This window comes from Ursus americanus, chromosome 11, assembly GCF_024610735.1.
Source record: "Ursus americanus isolate L20-20 chromosome 11, mUrsAme1.1.p, whole genome shotgun sequence".
NCBI classification, from domain to species: domain Eukaryota; kingdom Metazoa; phylum Chordata; class Mammalia; order Carnivora; family Ursidae; genus Ursus; species Ursus americanus.
Window position 1 is genome coordinate 9,119,280 of NC_142137.1, and position 23,586 is coordinate 9,142,865.

The window sequence follows — 23,586 nt, forward strand, 5'->3', positions numbered from 1 at the left end:
ACTGAGCCAGCCAGGTGCCCCTAGTTCCTAATGTTCAGGGTTTTTCATTTTTTTGTAAAATTTGGGGATGTATGTGTGTGGGAGAAACTATATTTTGATTCTTCTTAACTAATTGTTCTCTTTTTTCCATTTGATGCCTGATGTGGGAAACAAAGGCAAAAAAAAAAAATTAAATTTCCTTACTACTTACAGCCCATTGACAAGTCCTTGAAACAGGCAGAGTGAGTTCCACTGGGAGCTCAGCTACCTGGATGTTGACACTTTGCCAAGGGCAAAAGGCAATCTTAGCCCCACGCCCCAGGGATCCTGTGAGTCTATTTTAAACATATCGAAATTCCTTTGAAAGCTCCTTTTGTTCTTACACCCCCCCACCCCCCCCTCCCCCCCCCCCCCCCGCCCCCAAGGTTCATGTTAGGAATCATCCTCCAATCCTATGGCCCACTGATACACATCTGAAGGTTCTCAGGACTGAGGGTTTACTAAACAATAATAAATGACCTTCCTAACAATAGTTGGCCCCCTCAGGGTCCTAGAAACCTTATTTCCAAAATACCTAGGAGGGTTGTTCTGTCCCTACCCCCTCCCAACTTGAAAGTATGTAATAGCCACCCCTAACAACCCCATTGCAGGTCTTTCTGCCCATGGGTTCAAGTCCCTGTGCTTTAATAAAATCACTTTTTTTTTGCACCGAAGATGTCTCAAGGATTCTTTCTTGGCTGTTGTCCCCAGACCCCAACAAAACTCTAAAACCCATGTCAGTGCCCATATAATAAATAGCATCATTTTCATTTAACATAGAATTTCTCTTTGAAAAAAATAAATAAGGGGTGCCTGGGTGGCTCAGTTGGTTAAGCGTCTGATTCTTGATTTCGGCTCCAGTCCTGAGATTGAGCCCCACATAGGGCTCCATGCTCCGTGGGGAGCCTGCTTCTCCCTCTATCTGCTGTTCCCCCTGCTTGTGCTCTCTCTCAAATAAAGAAATAAAGTCTTAAAAAAGAAAAAAAAAGACTGTATGTATTCACATTCTACAATATAAACCAAGAGTGCCATTTTCTTCTAAAACTTGCTTCCAAGGTCAAAGATTCATATTCTTATTTCGGTGAGTTAGAATTTTCAGTTTCTTTTTTTCCTGCATTTTATTCTAATTCTAGGAAAGTCCCATGGGAATCTGATATACAAGGAAATTTCTTCTAGATGGTGAGTTTTAGTATTGGGGTCCCCCCCCCTGCATCTTTATGGGAACTGTAGAGACTCCTTGCAATGAGCATGTATTGTGTTTACAATCAGAAAAAATAGGGGCACCTGGGTGGCTCAGTCATGTTAAGCGTCAGACTCTTGATCTCAGCTCAGGTCTTGATCTCAGAGTCATGAGTTCAAGGCCCTTGTTGGGCTCCATGCTGTGCATGGAGCCTGCTTAAAAAACCAAAATAAATAAATCAGGTAAAAAGCTTTAAAAATTATGGGGTGCCTGGATGGCTCAGTCAGTTAAGTGTCTGCCTTCAGCTCAGGTCATGGTCTCGGGGTCCTGGGATTGAAACCTGCTTTGGGCTCCCTGCTCAGCGGGGAGTGTCCTTCCACCTCTCCCTCTGCCACCCCCTCCTACTTATGTGCACGCTTTCTCTCTCAAATAAATAAATAAAATCTTTTAAAAATTATATGTATTTAATGAGAGGTGAAAATGTGATGACATGGATGGACCTATTTTATCATGCTTATATGATAGTGATTATTATTTTTTTTTAATGTAAGCTCTATGTCCAAGGTGGGGTTTGAACTCACAACCTCAAGATCAAGAGTCACATGCTCTACTGACTGAGCCAGCCAGCTCCTCCCCCCATAATAGTGATTGGAATTTATTATTAAGGATAAAAAATAAACCAAACCATGAACAATCAACTTGGAAATTTTCAGTTCAGGTTTTTCACAAAACAAAGTTATTATTTCTTTTTCTCTGGCAGGGATAATATGTCTCATGCCAGTTTTAAAACTTATTTTTAAGCTAGAAAATGCCAAGCCAACTCTAAGTCCCAGCCTGAAATTCTGAATTCAACCCAACTAGGTAGAATGCTGAGATACATTGTATTTTATGTTTTAGTTACATTTTAGTTATATTTTATATTACACCAGTTGTAAGTATTGTAGAGTAGATTTCTCCAGTGGGTATATGTGGATGCATTTGAATATCCTAGATATATTCCGTACGGAGAGCCACCAATGGTTAAGAGCCATAGGCTTCACAGTTGATCTTACTGGGTTCGATGCCTGGCTTGCCACCTGTTGGTTGTAAAAATTTTCACAACTTACTTAGCCTTTTTATGCCTCAGTTTCTTTAACTACAAAATGAGGATTTGAAATAGTTTTGAACCTGTATTGTGGTGGTGCTCACATAAATCTATATGTATGATAAAACTCATGGAACTACACACACACACACACACACACACACACACACACACACAGTGAGTGCATAGAAAAAGTGAAATTCAAGTAGGTCTATAGTTTAGTTAATATAATTATACCAATCCAATTCCTTGTTTTGATAACTACTGTAGTTATGTAAGATCATCATTGGTAGATGGGGTACACAGGAACTCTGTAATTTTTTTTACTGTGATAAAATATACATAATATAAAATTTACCATTTTAATAATTTTTAAAGTAAGCTCTAACCCTAATATGGGGCTTGAACTCATGACCCCAAGATCAAGAGTCATAGGCTTTATTAACTGAGCCAGCCAGGCACCCCATCCATTTTAATAATTTTTAAGTGTGCTATTTGGTGACATTAATTACATTCACAATGTTGTACAATCACCACCCGTATTAATCTCCAGAACTTTTTCATCATCCCAAACTGAAACTCTGTATACATTAAACAATAATTCTTCATTCTCCCTCTTCCTGCCAGGCCCCAGGCCCTGGCAACCTCTGTTTACTTTCTCTCTCTATGAATTTCACTATTCTAGATACCTCATGTAGGTATAATCATACAGTATTTGTCCTTTTTTGATTGGTTTATTTCACTTAGTATCTTTGAGGTTCATGTATTATTTTTGCAACTTTTATATAAGGCCAATATTATATCAAAATAAAGTTTAAAAATAAAAAAAAAATCTCATTGATGGAATCCCAGCTCTGGACTGTACCAAGCACAAAGGTTAGGGACAGTGCAGGATGGCAAGAAAACCTTAGGAGTAACATTACCTTTCTTTCCCGTCTCCTCCAGTCCCTAGTCAGAGGGGAAAAGATGCAAGAAGTAACAATGTTCTCTCTTGTATAGGGAAGTGTCTGCGTTATTTACTAGTGAGTTCTTATACCTACCTGAGGGGCAGCTATTAAATCTCCCACTAAAATAGGAATTCTTAACCTGGAGTTCGTCCATGGGCTACAAATGCCTTGAGCTCCCTGAATTTATGTATAAATATTTAAATGAATGTTCATGTGTATATTTGAGAAGACAAAAGTTCCATAGCTTTCGTCAGATTCTCGAAAGGTTCCCTAACCCCAAAATGGTTAATAAGCAATACAAGAAAATGTTGTTTACAGAGATATAGCCAACCCATAATAGGCTCTTTCACTTGGGTGTCTTAGTCCCTTTTAGTTCTCTGGCATATCTTTCCCCCAGAAGGTTTCTTTCTGCTCAAACCTGGGATAAGCCTGAACAGTTCTTTACGTTTAGAGCCTCTGGCCGTTCACCTGTGTCCTATAAACTCCAGGACCCATTCTTCAAGGGCTAGAGGAGCCCCAGGGTGAACTATTTTGGAGTCCCCGGTAGGGGACATGTGGAGCTAAAATCTTGTGCAGGACTCAGCCTCACAAATGGCGTATCTCTCCCCACCTTCCTTAGGCTCTCGAAAGTAGAAAGGAAAACCTCATGAAATAGTACCAAATGATGGAAATTCAGTAAATTCTGCCTTGGGGAATGTAAATTTAGTTTTAAGATTGTCTTCTGGTTTAGATTTTATGTTTTAAATGTATTATAAATGTACCATACAGTGCCTGCTACCTTGCGTAGTACCCAGTGATTTAGGTAGCTGCTGCATCGACAGGTTGTTATAAGAGATGTTGAATGGTAGAATTTATTCAGACTGGTTTGTAGCACCTATGGATGGATTGCATAAATGGCAAAAATTATAATTTGCAAGTTTTTCTTATACATACGACTCCTCGATATTTGAATTTATCTCAGAAACACTTCAATAACTCATGTTTATTGACTCTTTGATCCAACTCAAATATATTCTGTTAAGGTGGGCTAAGTGCTCTAGTAACTATCTCCAAACGTCAGTGGCTTGATCCAGGAAAAGTTTATGTCTAGCTCATACAAAGTCCAAGTCTGTTATTCCTAGTTGGGCAGTTCTCCTGGTTAGCCCTCCTTCATGGGACTCAGGGATAAAGACTCCTTCCATCTTGTGACGGCACCATCTTCAACATGTGGTCTCCAATGTCACTGTAAGGGAGAAGACAGTATGGAAAGGTGTACTGGATTAACTACCTCCACCAGCAAGTAAAACACATCACTTCTGCTCACATCCTATTGGCCAGAACGAGTCCCGTAGCCCCACCTAGATTTAGGGAAGCTGGGAAATGTGTTCCCTGGCTGGCAGTTGTTTCTGAGCAGTAATTGTTTATTTCGAAAGGGGAGTGGAACTCTTTGGTGGATAAGTAGCCATCTTTTCTCCAAATATGCTAGTTTTACCGGTCAGTTCAGTGTAACTACCTTCATGTAATTTATCTCTCACTTTCCAAACATCTGTATATATGGAGCATGTCTTTATAGTGTAAGGTGTAGATGAGACCTCCATACAGGAAGCAGTTGTATAATAATCGCCATGTAAAGAAATAAAAATGAGAATAAGCCATTCAGATTCATATATTTATTAGGGAACAAAACATATTTGATTTACTCGAGTCATCCAACCATATAGAGAACTGTACATTTGAGAAAGATGGAACAGAGGGAGATTAGCAGAGAACAAGAATATGCACGTTTTATTGGCTTCATGAATGTTATCGTAACAGTTTAAAACTACTTCAAGCTGCTGGCAATGAAGTGTGAAACTCTTTTCCTTTTCAAAAAAAAAAAAGCAGTCTTTGCCATGGAATGTATTACACAATCACAAATGTATGTGTCACTTTTACTTATTTGCTACCAAGGGAAACCAAAGTTGTAAGATTTGGACCTGTTTGTCTTATTTGCTTGAAGTAAATTTTTGCCTAGGTGGGGCACCATTTGGCTATGTCCAGCATCTAACAGATGCAAATGGAACATATTGAGGGATTAAATATAAGACCATACAAAAAATCCCAGTACCCAGTTGGAGTCATGGAGAAAATGGTCCCCAACTTTAGTGGTGTACACTAACTATAGTAATGCTTCACTTACCCATCACTAGTTCAGATTGGACTGTTCTACCCAAGGAAACTGCCCAAATTAATATTTACCATCTTTTAAGTTCTAGTTTTTAAATTTTTATTTTATTTTTAAAAAGATTTTATTTATTTGACAGAGAGAGAGAGCACAAGCAGGGCAGAGGGAGAGGGAAGCGGAGGGAGAGGGAGAAGCAGACTCCCCTCTGAGCAAGGAGCCCAATGTGGGGCTCAATTCTAGGATTCTGGGATTCTGATCTGAGCCAAGGCAGACGCCCAACCCACTGAGCCACCCAGGTGCCCCAGTTCTAGTTTTTTAAAAAGTTACATTTCATGGTGCCCACGTTAGAATTAAAGGTGCACCAAACCAAAGGTCAGCAGATTATAGCCGTGGACCAAATGTAGCCCAGTGCCTCATTTTGAGAAGTTTTAGGAGAACTTTAGAAGAACTTTGAGTCAAACTCAAAACTCATTTATATACTATCCATGGTCGCTCTCACACCACACTGGCAGAGTTGACTAGTTATCACAGAGACCATATGGTACACAACACCTAATACATTTACTGTCTATTCCTTTACAGAAATTTGCTAACCCCCTCACTAGATTTACAATTAGTATAACTTGCTTTGAGAGTAATTCTCCTATTTAGAAATTACTTAATCTCTCTGGCCCATAGTTTTCTCACCATCAGAGAGAGTGAGGATGGTTAAGCCCTATCCAATGAAGCAGTTAAAGTAGATTTTAAATTAAATGACCTCAGACAAGTCACTGAATTTATCTTCTAGGTAGCTGTCTGCCTACCCATCTTCCAGATAGCTGTCATGCTGAGAATCAGCTGGGAAATCTATTACAGTTCAGAGATTACCACCCTGACTCCTTTAGATGCTGATTCAGGAGGACTGGGGAGGTGCACATTTCACAAGCACCCCACATTCTGATGCGGGTGGCCTGGACTTGACGGAACTCAGGCCCTTGTGGCAACTTGTCTTTTGGTCGCTAGAAATAGTTTCTCCGGCAGCTCTAGCTAGATGAGCTTCCTGTCTCACCCAGAATTGAAGCCTCCCCTACTTGATCGGAGAGCTTGCAACCAAAAGGAGAATGCCCAGCGGGTGTTAATCATCGGCATTCTGAACACGTGCTGAGAGACCCCGTCAGTGGGCTTGTCCTATAAATCAAATCATTCCCTGCCTGACCTCACCTATACAGCCATCTGCAGCTTTGCTTCCAAAGAGAAATAATGATAGGAAAGTTGGCACCGGGGCTTTAGTGAATGTGACTGGTGTACGCTGGAGCTCAGTATTCAGTATGCCTCTTGATGCTGAGAGAAGAAATGAACACTAAGATTAGCATGGTGGCCCTGGGTTAGCTGTCTCCTTTTAAAATCAAGGTAAAAGTTAATAGCAGAAGGAGTTACTATGAGAGGAAGAACCTAAGTCCCGGTGCTTTAGAAGCGCTTTAAGAACGGATGCTTATTTAATTGTTTGTAATTTCCTTAATCTCCAGAATGTATTATCCTGGGTTAGGGAATACCTAATGAATGGCTTGCTCACTGAAGCCTTTGTTTCCCTCCATTTGTTATTCAAAAACTTAGTAAAGAGCTGCAGAACCAGTCGTGAATAACAGCAAAATCCCCTGGCCCCTGTTGGGTTTTTATGCAATACAGAAGAAAGTAGGACCCCACCAAAAGATCTCAGAATCAAAAAACAAAAAATAAAAACTTGGGGGAAGAGTCAAAGAACCTCACACCTTCAGTACTTCTTCATATGAGGGAGCTAGGCTGCTGCGGTTCAGGACCACTGCTTTAAAACTAAGAACCAGGTGCCTTGAACCATGTTTTCGTTTTTGCTACCCTGCTGAAATAAAATATGGATGTTTGATTGGCTGTAAGCCAGGGTATTTTGTACTTTGAAATGTAAGGAAAGTGAACACTTTCTCATCCAATGAAGGATTTCCAGCTAATTAGATATCTTCTTGCTGGGAGACAGCTAGGGAAATTGATTTCAAAGACGTGCTAATAGGGATTTAAAAAATCCTATGTAAGATTACTAAAGGATTCCTTTTAATAACGAGTTCCCTTAGACCAAGGATGTTTAACATATGATTAGAATTACTAAAATTCCAAGTATACCCTCTGTGCAGGAGCCCATCCTTGCCAGGAGGTAAGAACACCGCCGGGGAGCACATTCTTGAAAGGTTGCAAACTAAACAGCCATCTTTTATTGTTACTACCTAATGGCTCTAGATTCTTCCTTCCCCCCGTCCAAAAAATGTACAGGTTAATTTACCTCTAGATACCAGAGTTTCTTTCTTTTTGATTACTAAAACCACAACGTAAAGGCCATTTTGAAGAAAATAAAGCTTATATCTTTATTGTTTAAAAATGAATTTTACCCCCAACATGAGGCTGAGATCAAGAGTCAGTGCTCTACCAACTGAGCCAGCCAGGTGCCTCAGAAAATAGAGCTTATATCTTTAAAAACTAATTATTGTTTTGATGTATTAGGTAGTAATTGTCTTAATGCTCAGTGTATTTCCTTGTTTTCTTTTTAAATCCCAAATTCACGAATTTATATTCTTGCCTTGGTATTTAAGGACTCAAAAACACAAATGCTGTGCTTGTAATTGACTGGTTGTTTTAAAAGTGACCATGTTTTTTGTGTGTCTAAATGTAGAACATAAACTATTGTGTCAGGTTTTGCCCCAGGACTTAGGTGCAGTCTCTTACTATGTCTCTCCAGCCTTTGGAATTCCCTTACTGTCAGGGACATGAACTTTGAGTGTAAAAGAATAAATCTTAAAGAATTTTAGTATTTGCTCTGAATTTACTAGTCAATTAAATTGGTTGGAAGTTAACACCTCAGTTATAGCAGGTGTTCTTTTCTTATGTTAGCATGGCATCATCATTGTTATTATTTTATTATTACTTAGTATTTTTTAATTTTAAAAAGATTTTATTTATTTATTTGAGAGAGAGAGAGTGTGCACATGTGTGCATACCGTTAGCGGGCACAGAGAGGGAGGCGGAGGGAGAGAATCTCAAGCAGACTCTGTGCTGAGTGTGGAGCCCGCTCCAGGACTCGATCCCATGTTGTGGAAGTCATGACCTTTGCTGAAATCATGACCTGAGCTGAAGCCAAGGGCCTCACACTCAACCGACTGAGCCACCCAGGTGCCCCTTAAGATTTTATTTTTAAGTAATCTCTACACCCACCATGGGTCAAATTGACAACCCTGAGATCAAGAGTTGCATGCTCAACTGACTGAGCCAGCCAGGCTCCCCTTACATTTTTTAATTGAAGTATAGTTGACATATTTTAGTTTCAGGTATACAACATAGTGATTTGAGAATTCTGTACATTGCAAAAGGCTCACCATGGCAGGTATAGTTACCATCTGTCACCACACAGAGTTCTTATAATATTATTGACTATATTCCCCATGCTTTACTTTTCATCCTGTGACTTACTTATTTTATGGCTGGAAGCTTGTACCTCTTAACCTGCTTCACCCATTTTGCCCCCCCCCCCCAGTTTATTCTTGTGCATGAGCCTGTTTCTGTTTTTTGTTTGTTTGTTCTAAGGTGTACTTCCTGTTAGTATTAATGAAAGCTGTGTGTAAAGTAAAGGGAAAACACATTCCTCACATCAGTAAGCAATAGAAGCCATGTAATAATACCTGATGGATTCTGTATGAAAAAAGCAGTATCAGAGGCTACTAGGGTATTTAAGTGAGGGGGAGAATGTTACATTACAGTACTAAATGTAGAAGGAAAGACCACGTATTGATTGTAACCTAACCAGGTATCATAAATCCACAGCAGCATTGCCTCGGACCCACAGGGTAGGATAAACAGCAGTCATTAAGTTTGAGTGTATCGTCGCCCTAAGATAAGGACGCAGACTGTTTTAACAATTCTCAGCCAAGCCTACTCTCTCCACCTGCAAAATAATTTAAGAAACAAGTTTTAAGGTCAGAGACTCTTTTGGCCTCCTTATTTACTTGTCTTTTTCTTTCTGATGAGCATTAGGTAATGTATCTTAAAACCCTAGGCCTCCACATTCAAAGCTGGCTGAATTACCTCTCTTGGAAGTGGACAATAAAGATGCCCTTTAGGGGACGCCTGTTTCACGGGAGACTGGCGGGCTTGGAAGAGAGGAGCGCGCACCTGGCTGCCAGGAAGGCCTGGGCTCTGGTTTCAGGTCTGACAGCAGCCTTTGTGCCCTCTGCCAAGTCACCTTCCTGCTTCTGTGGCTTTTCTTTCCTTTTCTCTCAGAAAGGTGACCATGGGCCTGATGTTTCAGATGGGTCCTCATTGACTAGTCCCCTGCTGCCATGGATTTAAGTCACAGAAACATTTTTTTAGCTTAACAAATTGTGATAGGGCATATACCCCGAGGTAAGGATAAGACACTGTGGTCAGGAAACAGAACTCTGCCAGTCACCCCAGAGCCCTTCCTTGTGTCAGATCTCAACCATGACCCCATCCCTCCCTCCCTCCAAAGTGACTCTTGCATGGCATGGCATGGTGCTGTGGGTCCGCAAAGATAATAGTGCATGCTGAAGCCCTCGGAGGCTCTCTTAATAATCAGTGAGGGAAATTGCAGTTTTTCTGGGACCTTTAGACATTTGGCTTCAACATTGAAAATTCTCTGTTATAATTGTATAGAGAAATGAAAAAGAAAACAATAAAATTTAGTACACTGTAATTTAAAACATTAGCAACATTGAGAATTAAGCTTTTATTGCTTTATAAAAACTTACCAAGAGTAGTTTGGTTTGCCTTCTTCCCATCCTATAACTTAGGATACAAGTACCTTTTCTGTGCCTTGATCTATTTTTTCATAGCCCTTTTGAAATTTGAATCAGTTTCTGACATTTTATCCTTCGTGCTTTTAATGTTGTGAAGTATTCCCAAGAATTCCTTTATTTTTTTTAAATTAAAAAAAATTTTCTTAAGTAAGCTGTATGTCCAAGGTGGGGCTCAGACTCACAACCCTGAGATCAAGAGTCACATACATTATCCCCTGAGGCAGCCAGACACCCCTCCAAGAGTTCCTTTAACGTGAAGTTTTTTAAAATAATTATTTTTTAAATAATTAATTAAATTTTTAAGTAATCTTTACACCCAACGTGGGGTTGAACTCACAACCCCAAGATCAAGAGTCCTATGCTCTACCATCTGAGCCAGCCAGGTGCCCCTAATGAGAAGTTTTTGCCAACATCGTTCTTTGTCCTTTCACCTCAATCACTTTGCTCATTATGTCAATGAGTTGCCTTCATTAGGTTGCTTTGGCTGCACATCTAGTCTTCAAGTGGTAGCAACGTCGGCATTCCCATGGTTGGCTATCTCTTCTATAACTCCATTGTATTTCCATTCAGAGTTCACACCAATGTTACCACTTTTCATTTCTTTGGTGTACTTTCTTCTTTGTTGGCCAATTACCGCTCTCAGTTATTCATTTCGGTAAGACATTGTGTGGGTTTATCAGTGGGAGACTAGCAGACGATACCAATACACGGTTTGCTTTCTGTGTATGAACTGAGTAACACGTGAGGAGCCACTGATCACTGACACTTTGGAGGATGGGACGTGATTCGTCACTGACCATGGTGCACATTTTGTTAATCACATAGTGACTTGGAGACTGAAGAGTGTTTCTCAAGCTTGTACTTTGTGTGGTTTCTGAATTAATACACCGTGGTGAGATTTGAACCGTATTGTTGGAGAATTGTGTAATTTAACTAAACTCTAGGAACTGAAATGGTGCATACTAGAACCATGTAAAGTGAAGGCTGCCTATTATAGTAACCATTTCCTTTTATTTATTAATTTTTTTATATTTCGGTTACCCAAGTACGCATCTTTAGAAACTATAGTTTGATGTTCTTTAAGTTGTTTTTGGCATGTCTCCTCCCTCTCTGTCTCTCTCTTTTTGTAATCTGTGTGTTTCTCCTCTGTGTTAGTTTGCCATGAGTGCCATAACAAAGTACCACAGACTGGGTGGCTTAGACAACAGAAATTTATTCTCTCATAGTTCTGGAGACTGGAAGTTCCAGATCAAGATGTTAGCAGATTTGGTTTTTCTTGAGGCCTCTCTCCTTGGCTGGCGGATGGCTACCTTCTCACTGTACCTAAACATGGTCTTTCCTCTCTGTGTGTGCTGGTGTCTCTTTCTCTTATAACACACCAGTCCTATTGGATTAGGTCTCACCTTATGGCCTCATTTTAACTTAATTTCTCCTTTAAAGGCCCTGTCTCCAACTACAGTCCCATTCCTAGTATTAGGAGTTAGAGTTTCAACATATGAATTTTGGGAGGACATAATTCAGCCTATAACACCTTCTATCCCTTTCTTTTCTTTACTACTTATCAAAATAGTTGGGCTGTTTGACCACTAGTCACATAAAATCTAAATTATAGTTACATAAACTTTTCATTAAAGAGTTGGGATCATTGATGAAGGAGACTATTGAAGATTAGGCCCATATTATTTTGGGTAAAATTATGTTCTAGTTGTAAGGCTGTGGAGCAAATCACCCCCAAACTTGGCAACTTAAAACAGCAATAATTATTTTTTATCTCCCAGTCTCCTTCAGTCACGAATTGGAGAGTGACCCAGCTGAGAGGTTCTGATTCTCATCTCTCAATATGATTATTGTCAAATGCTAGCTGGGGCTACACCCGTCTGAAAGCTTGACTGGGGCCAGAGGATCTGCCTCTAAGATGGCTCATTCACATGGTTGGCATGTTGGCGATGGCTGCTGGTGGGAGGCCTCAGTTCCCTTCTGCAGGGCTACTTGAATGTCCTAATGGAATGGAGCTGATTTCCCTTGAGTAATCCAAGAGGCCAGGACAGAAGCTGCAATGCATTGTCATTTTCACCATGTTCTATTGGTCACATAGATTCAGTCTTGATTCACTGGAGAAGAGAACTCCACAAGGGTGGGAATACTAGGAGATATGGATTACTGGGAGCCATGGTGGAGATTGGCTGCCATAAATGGAATGGGTAAAAAGTGTCTTACTTCTGGGAAACCTATTTGCAAGTCTCCACCTTCAAATGCTTGCTTGCCTTACAGAGATGTCATCAAAATTAAACATTACTAGAGGTGCCTGACTGGCTCAGTAAGTAGAGCATGCAGACTCTTTTTTTTTTTAAGATTTTATTTTATTTATTTGACACAGAGAGAGACAGCCAGCGAGAGAGGGAACACAAGCAGGGGGAGTGGGAGAGGAAGAAGCAGGCTCCCAGCGGAGGAGCCTGACGTGGGGCTCGATCCCAGAACATCGGATCACACCCTGAGCCGATGGCAGACGCTTAACGACTGAGCCACCCAGGCGCCCCAAGCATGCAGACTCTTGATCTCAAGGTTGTGAGTTTAAGCCCCACATTGGATGTAGAACTTATTTAATAATAATAAAAAATTAAACATTACTGAGTGCTAGCTTTCTACTTAACACGCTTAATGAGTTAATGTTTTTAAAAGTTTTTAAGATAACTTTTTTTTTTTTTTAAGATTTTATTTGACAGAGAGAGACATTGAGAGAGGGAACACAAGCAAGGGGAGTGGGAGAAGAAGAAGCAGGCTCCCTGCTGAGCAGGGAGCCTGACGCAGGGTTGAATCCCAGGACCCTGGGATCATGACCTGAGTTGAAGGCAGATGCTTAAAGACTGAGCCACCCAGGCACCCCTAAGATAACTTTTTTTTTTAAAGTAAGTTCTACAGCTAGTGTGGGGCTTAAACTCATGCCCTGAGATCAAGAATCACATGCTCTACTAACTGGGCCAGCCGGGCGCCCTTCAAGATAATTTTGTATGTTCAATTTCTATGCGTAACTAAAAACATTATACTAATCCAAATACATACATTTATATATTAGTAGGTTTCTCTTTAGCTTTATCATTCATCTGAGATACTAATCTTAAATTAAATGGTGAATTCTGAACTCAAAATGTGGCAGTAGGAATTTTGGCTTGTGTTACTATGAAACAGTGTGACTCACAGGCTAGAGTAGTAAGTCTGAAGTTTTCTGAGTGAACCCTAATAAATTTTTTTTTAAAGATTTTATTTATTTATTTGAGAGAAAGAGAGAGAGAATGAGAGAGAGAGAGCAGGAGCAGGGGGGAGAGGCAAGCAGGCTCTCGATCCCAGGACCCTGGGATCATGACCTGATCTGAAGGCAGACGCTTAACCAACTGAGCCACCCAGGCACCTGAACCCTAATATATTAATTGAACTATTTTTTCCTCGTTTTTTCAGTCTGTTATATGAAAAGAAGATTTCTAATTAATCTGTTTGAATGGTGCAACTAATAAATAGAAATTATAGGGGAAAACTGGTGATGATTTTGAGCTCTCAAGTTATGAAGGAGTAGAATGTATGTGACATTCCACTGAGGGACAGCGGTCCTTCCTAGTCTTTGGCCTGTGGTATGCCCTAGGGTTCAGCACCATGGGGAGCTACTCCTGCTGTCCACCTTGGATCCGCCCTTTGATCTGCAAGAGCAGTGGCAGAGCAACCTAGGCCAATGGGATAGGGGTGTGCACTCCGGCAGATGTAGGTGCCTCGTATCCTGTAGGTTCACAAATTTCATCCTCATTGTCTTTTCTTTTTCTTGTATAGCCTCTGGTCTTCCAAATTACCATCACTTCAATTTTCATAAACCCGGCAATAACTCAAATGAATTTCAAGTGAATTAAAGGCCTCTGTTCCCAAGAACTGAACTCTGCAACTCTTCCTGATCTAGTCCTCCAGCCTCTATTTCCACTGCCATCTAAAGATCATTTCTTTATCCAAGCAGGCTTCTAAGAGTTAGGGTTGGTTTTACTTAGACATGGTGACGATTATAAGCAGATGTATCAGGCCCCATCTTTATTTCTTTCCATAAATATGTATCTGCTTAATTTTATGGACAAAGAAAGCAGATAATGTGTAAGTATTTCTAATGTTTCCAGAACTATGCTGCTACTGTGTAAAATTGATTAAATATTATCCTTGGCCCTAGGGAGGATACATTTTTGGAAATAAAGCATTTTATTTTTAAATCAAATAATTCACTTTCCCTTGTGGCAGTTTTTTAGAATTGTCCTCCCAGAGCTCTTCCTCAGTTTTTCAAATTGAGGATCCAGACGGCCTTTTCCAAGAACACACCTGATATGGGAATAATGGTACCTGAAAGATTATGATCATGGAGACAGGAAACTTGCCTGACGTTGATCCATTTGGATAATAATGTAGTTACCATTAATGAATAACTAATTTTTTCCTTTTTTTCTAAGGAGAGAGTCTGGGCAATATTTATAAGCCAAACCAACTCAGATAAGCAACTATTAAAATCAGAGGAGCTTTAAAAAGGTACTGTAGATTAACAAGATTTAGGAAGTACACATTTTTAAGAATTTTTTTTTTTCCTCTCAAGTTTTCTGTTACATTTGCTTGTTGGGAGCATTTCAGAATGAGAGACTGTGGAGGGGTAGAGAAAGAAATGAAATCATTATCTCAGGGTTACATTATGTACAGGAATTCACAAAATGGAATGTTAGTTCCGAAAGATTCATATACTCCTTGGGACTTACTGATTTCTGGAAATTGGAATCAGCAGTTTCAGGTATCATATATGCCTTTGTGTGAGGAGGAGACTGTACTAGAAATGACAGAAGATCATGTGCTAAGCAGGAAGAATAGAAAAAGGAAGGGAAGCAAGTTGAACAGAGGTGAAGGTGAGTAGTAGTAGTAGGGACAGTCTGTTAGTTGAGGGGAGAGAATAGAATTGGCGTGAGATGAGATTTCTTTTTTTTTTTTTTTAATATTTTATTTATTTATTTGACAGAGATAGAGACATCCAGAGAGAGAGGGAATACAAGCAGAGGGAGTGGGAGAGGAAGAAGCAGGCTCATAGCGGAGGAGCCTGATGTGGGGCTCGATCCCAGAACGCTGGGATCACAACCTGAGCCGAAGGCAGACGCTTAACCGCTGTGCCACCCAGGCGCCCCTGAGATGAGATTTCTGATGACAGATTGTGCTAACGTATTATTTGCTATTTGTAGGAAGATGTACAGTTACCAAAGTAACTTTGCAGCATGAAGAAGTATGAGATTCTGGCTTTATGTTAAATCGACTTATGTCCATGGCAAAACTGATGCCAATACTCCAGGATCTAAATATTTTTAGCAGTGTACATTCACTCAACAGCTCAGTATCATTTGTTAAATAAAGATGTTTGGGGTTTATTTGTAAAGGAAAATGAGGAACATTATTTTAAAAGCCCCCTGACGTATTGTAGTCTGACTGGACCTCCCACAGCTGCGGAAATGTGTGCAGTATTCAATCCAGACTCTTGTGAATAGAATATTAGAAATGATGTTCTTGAACTTTACACCCCTGGAGGTTTGTCTCATAAATTGAGTATGCATCACACTGAGTCTCATACAATTCATATCTGAAAACATAACTAAGAATTAATTTAGTTATATTCTACCTCACTTCACAGGCTCATTAGACATGACTGGTTTGCTAGTCTCAAGGATGTAGTGAAGGAAGTTAGCGGTGTTTGCATTTGTTTGGGATCTGGCAGTTTTGCAGAGACAAAATAAGTTTTTGAAATTTATTTGTGGTAGAAGTGGGTGAATAATAAGCAGTTCTTTCCAAACACGTACAACAAGCTCGCCCTTGGCTTCTGTCTGTCTGCCTGAGGAACAAAGATGTCTGTGTGCTGCAGGGTGGAGACCTGGGGTGAAGGGACCGACCGCCTGGTAAAGGCTGGAGAGCACGTACAGGGCAGAGAACCCCAGGCACCTAGTATGGTGACCGGATTGCTTTGGAAATACCAATACTCCCAAGTCCTGATTGGAGTGAGGTCACGACTCTGTGTTCTTTCATGTTTCATACATAACATCTTGTTTCAGAGAGACTAGGTCTGTTGGGTAAGACGATGAAAGATTGTCGTTGGGCAATTACTTCCTATAACAGACTTTCTGTTTTAACAGATCCCTTGTTACTTGAGCCCTTTTATTTATCTTTAGAGATGTTTTAAGAAAGCAGAAAAGTAGACAGTTACCCCTATGAATCAGCCACTAAGATGAGTTTCTAGTTTTAAACATATTCATGATGGGAATTTGATTTCCTGCTTCACAAAATATTATGCTCAGCGTAAAGTCTTCCAACTTGTGGGAAACAGGACTACATCGATCCCTTCCGAGGCTAACTTTCATTTATAGCTGTAGCTTCTAACTTTATTACAGCGCTTGGTCAACTCGCCGTTTCCACTACTTCACATTAGCAATAACCTACAATTGGTTTACTTCTAGGACAGTCTGGGGCTTTTAGTGTAATTGATTGGGTGCCTTTTTTTGGTACCTCTTCAAATGGTTACACCTATCCCAGAGTAATGAGGAGGAAGAGAAAATGGAATGGATCCTTAAATTCTTTTTTAAAATAATCAAAAAAATTAAAAATGATCTTTCCTTCTCTATCTAGAGAATTTGGTAACTCTGAAATGTCAACCACATCACACTAGATTGTTGTTGTTGTTTTTTTCTTTCCCATTCATTGTGCTTGGCTCATTCAATATGGAGACTCGATTTCCACTTCTGGGAAATTTTCTTCTATCATCTCTTTGTTAATTATCTTGTCTTCTCTTTCCTTTCTCTTTGAGAACTAATGATATGCAGATATTGGACCTATTGCATTGAACCTCTTTTTGCTTAAGTTTTCTGTATCTATTCTAGTTCTGTCTTTTGGTTCTACTTCCTGGGAGATTTTTTTAAACTTTCAGTCCATCTCTTGAATTTTTAAAATGTTGTCAGTTGCATTTTTATTTCCAAGAACATCTTTTGTTCTCTGATCATTCTTTTCTCATTATAACTTGTTCTATAATACTTTATTTAATCTTTCTGAGGATACTAATTCAAGTTTTTATTTTATTTATTTATTTTTTCAGTTCTTGTCAGTTACCAACATTATCTCAAGGGCTTCCTGCAGGGTTGTTTCTTTTTGTTCACCATGGTCTCTTCTTTTCATTTGGAAAACTTTTCTTGAATGTCTGGTGATCCTTGGTTTTGTGTTCATGTTTAAGACTAAAAGGCAGTTGGAGGCTTTATGGGCAAAACGTAGTGCATATGAAGCATGTGCCTTAGAAACCGTTCAGAATCTCTAGAGAGGAAACATAATGTTGGCAGAAAAAAAGGCAAGCCACACATGAATTAATACAATATTAATATTAATTTTACAAACTGAAAAATAAAACTAAATGATGTATGGCTTATGGATATATGTCTGTGTGGCAAAACCATCATAATGGCAAAGGAAACTAAACACAAAATTCAAATAGTACTTACACTTTGGGTATGTGATTGGGGTAAGCATAGTTTCAACTGTTATTGGTTATATTCTAAGTTGGGAAATGAGTTTTATTATCATTTTCATTACTAACACATGTGTACTATATTACATACAGTCTTTTATATGTGTCAGATATTTTGTAATAAAAACGAGAAATTTTGGGGCACCTGGGTGGCTCAGTTGGTTAAGCATCCAACTCTTGATTTCAGCTCAGGTCATGATCCCGTGATCGAGCCCCACATCAGGCTCCCTGCTCAGCGGAGGGCCTGCTTCTCCCTCTTCCTCTATTGCTCCCCCTGCTTGTGCTCTCTCTCTCTCAAATAAATAAATAAATTTTTTTTTAAAAATGAGAAATTTTGAAGAAAGCTCCTTTCCATCCACCTTGAGAGAGTGGATGTTTGACTGACAGCGTTCTGTGCCTAGAGTGGAGGCATTGACGGCTCATAATCAGGATCCACTTTCAGCTCAGTATACAATTTGAGAAATGACAGCAAGAAATGAATCAGCATGAACAGGTTGGGTTATGCATAATTCCTTTGGAGATGTTCTTGGCACCATGCTCTCTGAAGCCCTGATTGCCCTCTAGCCATGGGTTCTTCCAGACCCTAACCAGTCTTCCCAGTGATGTTTGGCAGATACTTCCACAGGTCCTTGATTACCTGCTGGTCTTAAGTTCCATCCTTTGCCTTCTGCAAGGTGCCTCAGGCACTTCTGCACCACCTTTGCTGCTATTACTCACACATCTCTGTAAGGCATTAAAGGCCAAAACTGTTCGGCTGCACAGGAAATATAGGCGAAAAGAGAAACAGTGGAGTAAAGCAGTGGCTTGGCCAGAAAGGGTGGTGTGGAGATTAGTGCAGGGGAGCAGCATGGCCAGCAGGTGTGCGTCTGCCCTCTGCTCAGTTCTTAGTACTGGGAAGATTCACATGTGCGCGGATGGGTGTGTGTACATGGTTTTTAATATTATAATGTTTGAGACAGACAGTGTCATAATCAGTGCATGTGGGGCACTGACAACAAGATACAAATGCCGACTTTCAGTTTCTCCCCAATTTGGGTATTGTGTCCACCTCAGTACCAAGTGGTTCTAAGTCTCAAAACTCAGTAGGGTTTTGCAGAGCAAAATTGTCCCTTTTTGCAAGTGTCCCCCTCTGTAAACACCACACTGAGGCTTTTTCTACCCCTGATATAGCAATTACTGCTTCTCCACTTTCTATCTTGCATAACTACTAAAATCTCTCCTCCACGTTTGACCTATCCCGTGTTCTCTTTCTATTTATTTATTTGTTTATTTAGTTATATTTGAGAGAGAGAGACAGTGAGAGAGTGAGCACAAGAGCGGGGAAGGGCAGCGGGGAGCTGGATGTGGGGCTCAATCCCAGGACCCTGGGATCACCACTGAGCCGAAGGTACGTGAACCAAAGGTAGGTGCTTAACCTACTGAGCCACCCAGGTGCTCCCATGTTCTTTTTTTTTTTTTTTTAAAGATTTTATTCATTCACTTGAGAAAGAGAGAGAGCCAGAGCATGAGCAGGAGGCAGAGGGAGAAGCAGGCTCCCGCTGAACAGGGAGCCCGACGCCGGGCTCGATCCCAGGACCCTGGGATCATGACCTGAGCCCAAGGCAGATGCTTAACCAACTGAGCTACCCAGGTACCCCCCATGTTCTGTTTCTTAATGTCGCTTGTGTTTCTTCCTTTTTTCTCACATTAGCAGGGTCTTTGGTGGGAGAGGAGATTGGGGAGGTGTTTAATAAATTTTCTTTAATCAGAAACCATTGTTGAGGCATTTTTGTCTCCCCCCCAGCTTTATTGAGGCCTAATTGACAAATAAAATTTTAAGTTTCCTTTTTAGCAAGATATCTAAGGTGTACAACATGACGCTTTGTTATCCCTATACATCGTGAAAGGATTCCCCCTATGGAGTTAACACTTCCATACCTCACGTGTTTACCTTTTTAAAAAATTTTTGTTAAGAACATTTAAGTTCTACTTTCTTAACACATTTCAGTTATATATGGTATTATCAACTATAGTCAACATGTACATTAGATCTTCAGACCGTATTCATCTTATAACTGAAGGCTTGTACCGTATTTTCTCCACCCACCAGCCCCTGGCAACCTCTTTTGTACTCACTGTTTTTATGAGTTCACTTTTTTCTCCCCCAAAGATTCTGCTTAAGTGAGATCATGTAGTATTTACCTTTCTCTGTCTGGCTCATTTCAGTTAGAGTAATGCCCTCCACATTAATGCACGGTGTTAAAACCGACAGGACGTACTTCTTTTTTAAGGCTGAAATAGATTCCGCTATATATTTACACACCACATTCTTTATTCACTTATCCGTCAGTGGACATTTAGGTTGTTTCCATGCTGTGGCTATTGTGAATAATGCTGCTATGAACACAGGAGAGGAAATGTCTCTGATACCCTATTTGCATTTCTTTTGAATGTATCCCAGAAGTGGAATTGCTGGGTCATATAGTAGTTCTATTTTTAATTTTTTGAGGAACCTCCCTTCTGTTTTCCACAGAGGCTGCACCAATTTACATTCCCACCAAGTGTGTGCAAGGGTTCGCTCTTCTCCACATCCTCATCAACACTTGTTATCTTTTGTCTTTTTGATGCTAGCCAGTCTAACAAGTGTGAGCTGGTGTCTCATTGTGATTTTGATTTGCATTTCCCTGATGATTAGTGTTGTTGAGCATGTTTTCACATATCTCTTGGCCATTTATTTATGTCTTCTTTTGAGAAATCTCTATTCAGGTCCTTTGCCCACTTTATTTTTTTTAAAGATTTATTTATTTATTTTAGAGAGCATATAGGAATGGGGCGGGGGGGAGGGCGGGGGGAGGAGCAGAGGAAGAGGGACAAGCAGACCGCATGCTGAGCACAGAGCCCCATGCAGGGCTCCATCCAACGACCTTGGATGATGCTCTGAGCTAAAGGCAGACACTTACCCGGCTGAGCCACCCAGGCACCCTGAATACCTTATATATTTTGGATGATGTTCAGATATTTTCTCCCCTTCCATAGTTGTCTCTTCTCTCTGTTGATTGTTTCCTTTGCTGTGCAGAAGCTTATTAGTTTGATGCAATCCCATTTGTTTATTTTTGCTTTTGTGGCCTCTGTGTTTGAGGTCATTTCCAAAAAATCATGGCTCACACCAATGTCAAGATTTTTCTCTATGTTTTCTTCTAGTGGTCTTAACAGTTTCAGTTCTTACATTTAAGTCTTTAATCCATTTTGAGTTGATTTTTACATAAGGAGGGAGATAAGGGTCCCATTTGATTCTTTGGCATGTGCACAATCAGTTTTCCCAACACCATTTATTAAAGAGACTGTCCTTTCCAATTGTGTATTCTTGGCACCTTTCTCGAAGATCAATTGACTATAAATGTATCAATTTATTTCTGGGCTCTCTATTCTGTTTCATTGGGCTCTATATTTGTTTTTATGCCAGTACCATGCTGTTTTAATTACAATAGCTTTGTAGTACATTTTGAAATCACGTAGTGGGATGCTTTCAGCTTTGTTCTTTTTGCTCGATTGCTTTATCTATATGAGGTCTTTTGGGGTTTTGTATGAATTTTAAGATTGCTTTTTGATAAATTTTTATCATTGAAGTAGTCTCATTCTTTGGTAAGGCAATCTTTTGTTAGGTTACTTTTGCAAAACAAAGATATGATAATGAAGATCTTTGTACTGGAGATATGGATCAATCTAATTTATCAGTTAGGTATAAAACCACAGCCCTTCAGTAACCCGAGCCTGTCTTTAAGAAGCTTTGGGATAACAAAATAAAATATTTTTTTTGAACTGTAACTGAGGAGAAGTGTTATTGGTCCCTGAAGTTAAAAAGCTGCCATTGTTCTGTAATAAGATAATTTCATCACTAGTGGTGACATTTTATCTAGTAGCCTAATTCCTGCTTCCACCAGCAGGAATTTCTCTTCTTTTTAACCTGATCAAGTGTCCAATTTTAGAACAACAGATGTCTGAAGCTTGCTTTATACTGATTAGTAATATTTTTTCCTCTAAGTTACATAAGACATTTTTTTTAGTCTCTTGCAACTTGATCATCTGCACCCTTACGGAAATCGCAATGTACCCTGGCTCAGAGTGTTATCTACAAGCACTTACATCTGTCAGGCTTTTGTTCGGAGGCCAGAGCAGGAACGACACATGATACACAGGAAAAGATCCTGTAATCTTACCTATTCTTATGTGACACACCATAGTTTGTCAAGAGTCTTTTGTATTTTAATAGCACCTTTCCAAGAACTTACATTGCTTTCATCTAAACCACCCTGTAACATCCTTAGGGGAAAATAGCATACATTTCTATTTGCAAGGGAAATGGAAAATACTTTGTTTTATACCGGCTTGTAAGATAAATTTTAATATGTCTGGATAGACTTCTGAGGAGTTACTTGTGTGGGACCCACCTTGGCTTTTAGGAACAGGAAAGAAATTCTCAGGGAATTGTTGTGGGCTGGGAAAGAGCAGGAGAGTATTACCAATTACCATTTGAGATGATTTGTGTTTGTGTGTGTGTTGAGGGAAGGGAGAATGGTGATAGAAGAGTAAATAAATGACTTTTCAGATAACCTGAGTAAAAAGCCAAAACAAAAAAGGGACAAATTGGAGACAGGAGGGAACTTCTGGCTTTAAAAAAAAAAAAAAAAGGATAGAACTTCCGGCTTTACCATCTGCCCCCCAATACGCCGTGAAGTGCTGGCCCACAACCATCCTTTTTCTTTAAGAATTTGTGGTGCATGTAATCATAGATTGCCTGGGATTTTGCTTTAAATTATTTAAAAAATATGAATCATTGCAAAGTGGTTAAGAGATTAGACTCTGGAGCTAGGTCAACTAGGACAAATCCTGGTTCCATGACATACTAGCTGTGTGACCATGGACAAGTTACTTGACGTCTCTGTGCCTCAGTTTTGTCATATTTAAGATGGAGATACTGTTAGCATCTACATTTTTTGTTTGTTATGGGTAAGGTACTTAGTCACAGAATTAATACATATTCACTGTAGAAAAGTAGATAATACAGAAATTTAGCAGCAAAGAAGATAAACGTCTCCAATCCTTCACCTATAGTTAACCACTATTACTATATTGGTATATATCCTTATGTATATTTTTTGTCCACAACATTGAGATCATACTCTTCATGATATTTTTTAACTTCTCCCCTTAATAATTATATCATGAACCTTTTCCCGTATTACTCAGTTTTCAACATCATTCTGTTTAAAAGACAGAACTACATTGAGTGAAATATATTGAATATGTTTCAGTTTATTAAACTGTTCCCATAATTATTGAAGCTTTATGTGGTTTCCAGTTTTTCACTTTTACATGTGATACTTCAATAAACGTTTTTGTATGTTAATCTCACTCTTGAGGTTACTTTCCTTAAAGAGAAATGGAATTGCTAAAGGAAAAGGTAGTTATTTATATTTTTAAAGCTTTTTTTTTTTTTTGAAGATTTTATTTGTTTATTTAAGAAAGAGAGTGAGTGAGAGAGAGAGAGCATGAGCAAGCATGAGTCCAGGGAGAAGCAGAGGAAGAGGGAGAAGCAGACTCCCCGCTGAGCAGGGAGCCCAGTGTGGGGCTCTATCCCAGGACCCCAGGATCATGACCTGAGCCAAAGGCAGATGCTTAAAGACTGAGCCGCCCAGGCGCCCCTATTTTTAAAGCTTTTGACACATATTGCCGAATTGCCTTCCAGAAATTTTTATTAGCAACACGTGTCTGTTTTCTTTGCCCTCTTCTCAGTATTGATTATTCTAATTTTTTTATATTCTGGGTAAAAAAAATTATATCTTTATTGTTTTATTTTTGTTTGATCATA

At 39.6% G+C, this 23,586-nt stretch overlaps 1 protein-coding gene across 2 annotated transcripts in view; it reads left to right on the forward strand.

Moving 5' to 3' along the window:
* Positions 1-23,586, forward strand: part of ANKRD6 (ankyrin repeat domain 6) — a 188,035-nt gene that overhangs the window by 5,118 nt on the left and 159,331 nt on the right. For both annotated transcript variants that reach the window (XM_087865318.1, XM_087865319.1), the window contains exon 2: positions 19,204-19,368. The gene's annotated coding sequence lies outside the window, so the exon portion shown is untranslated. The remainder of the gene's footprint in view (positions 1-19,203; positions 19,369-23,586) is intronic.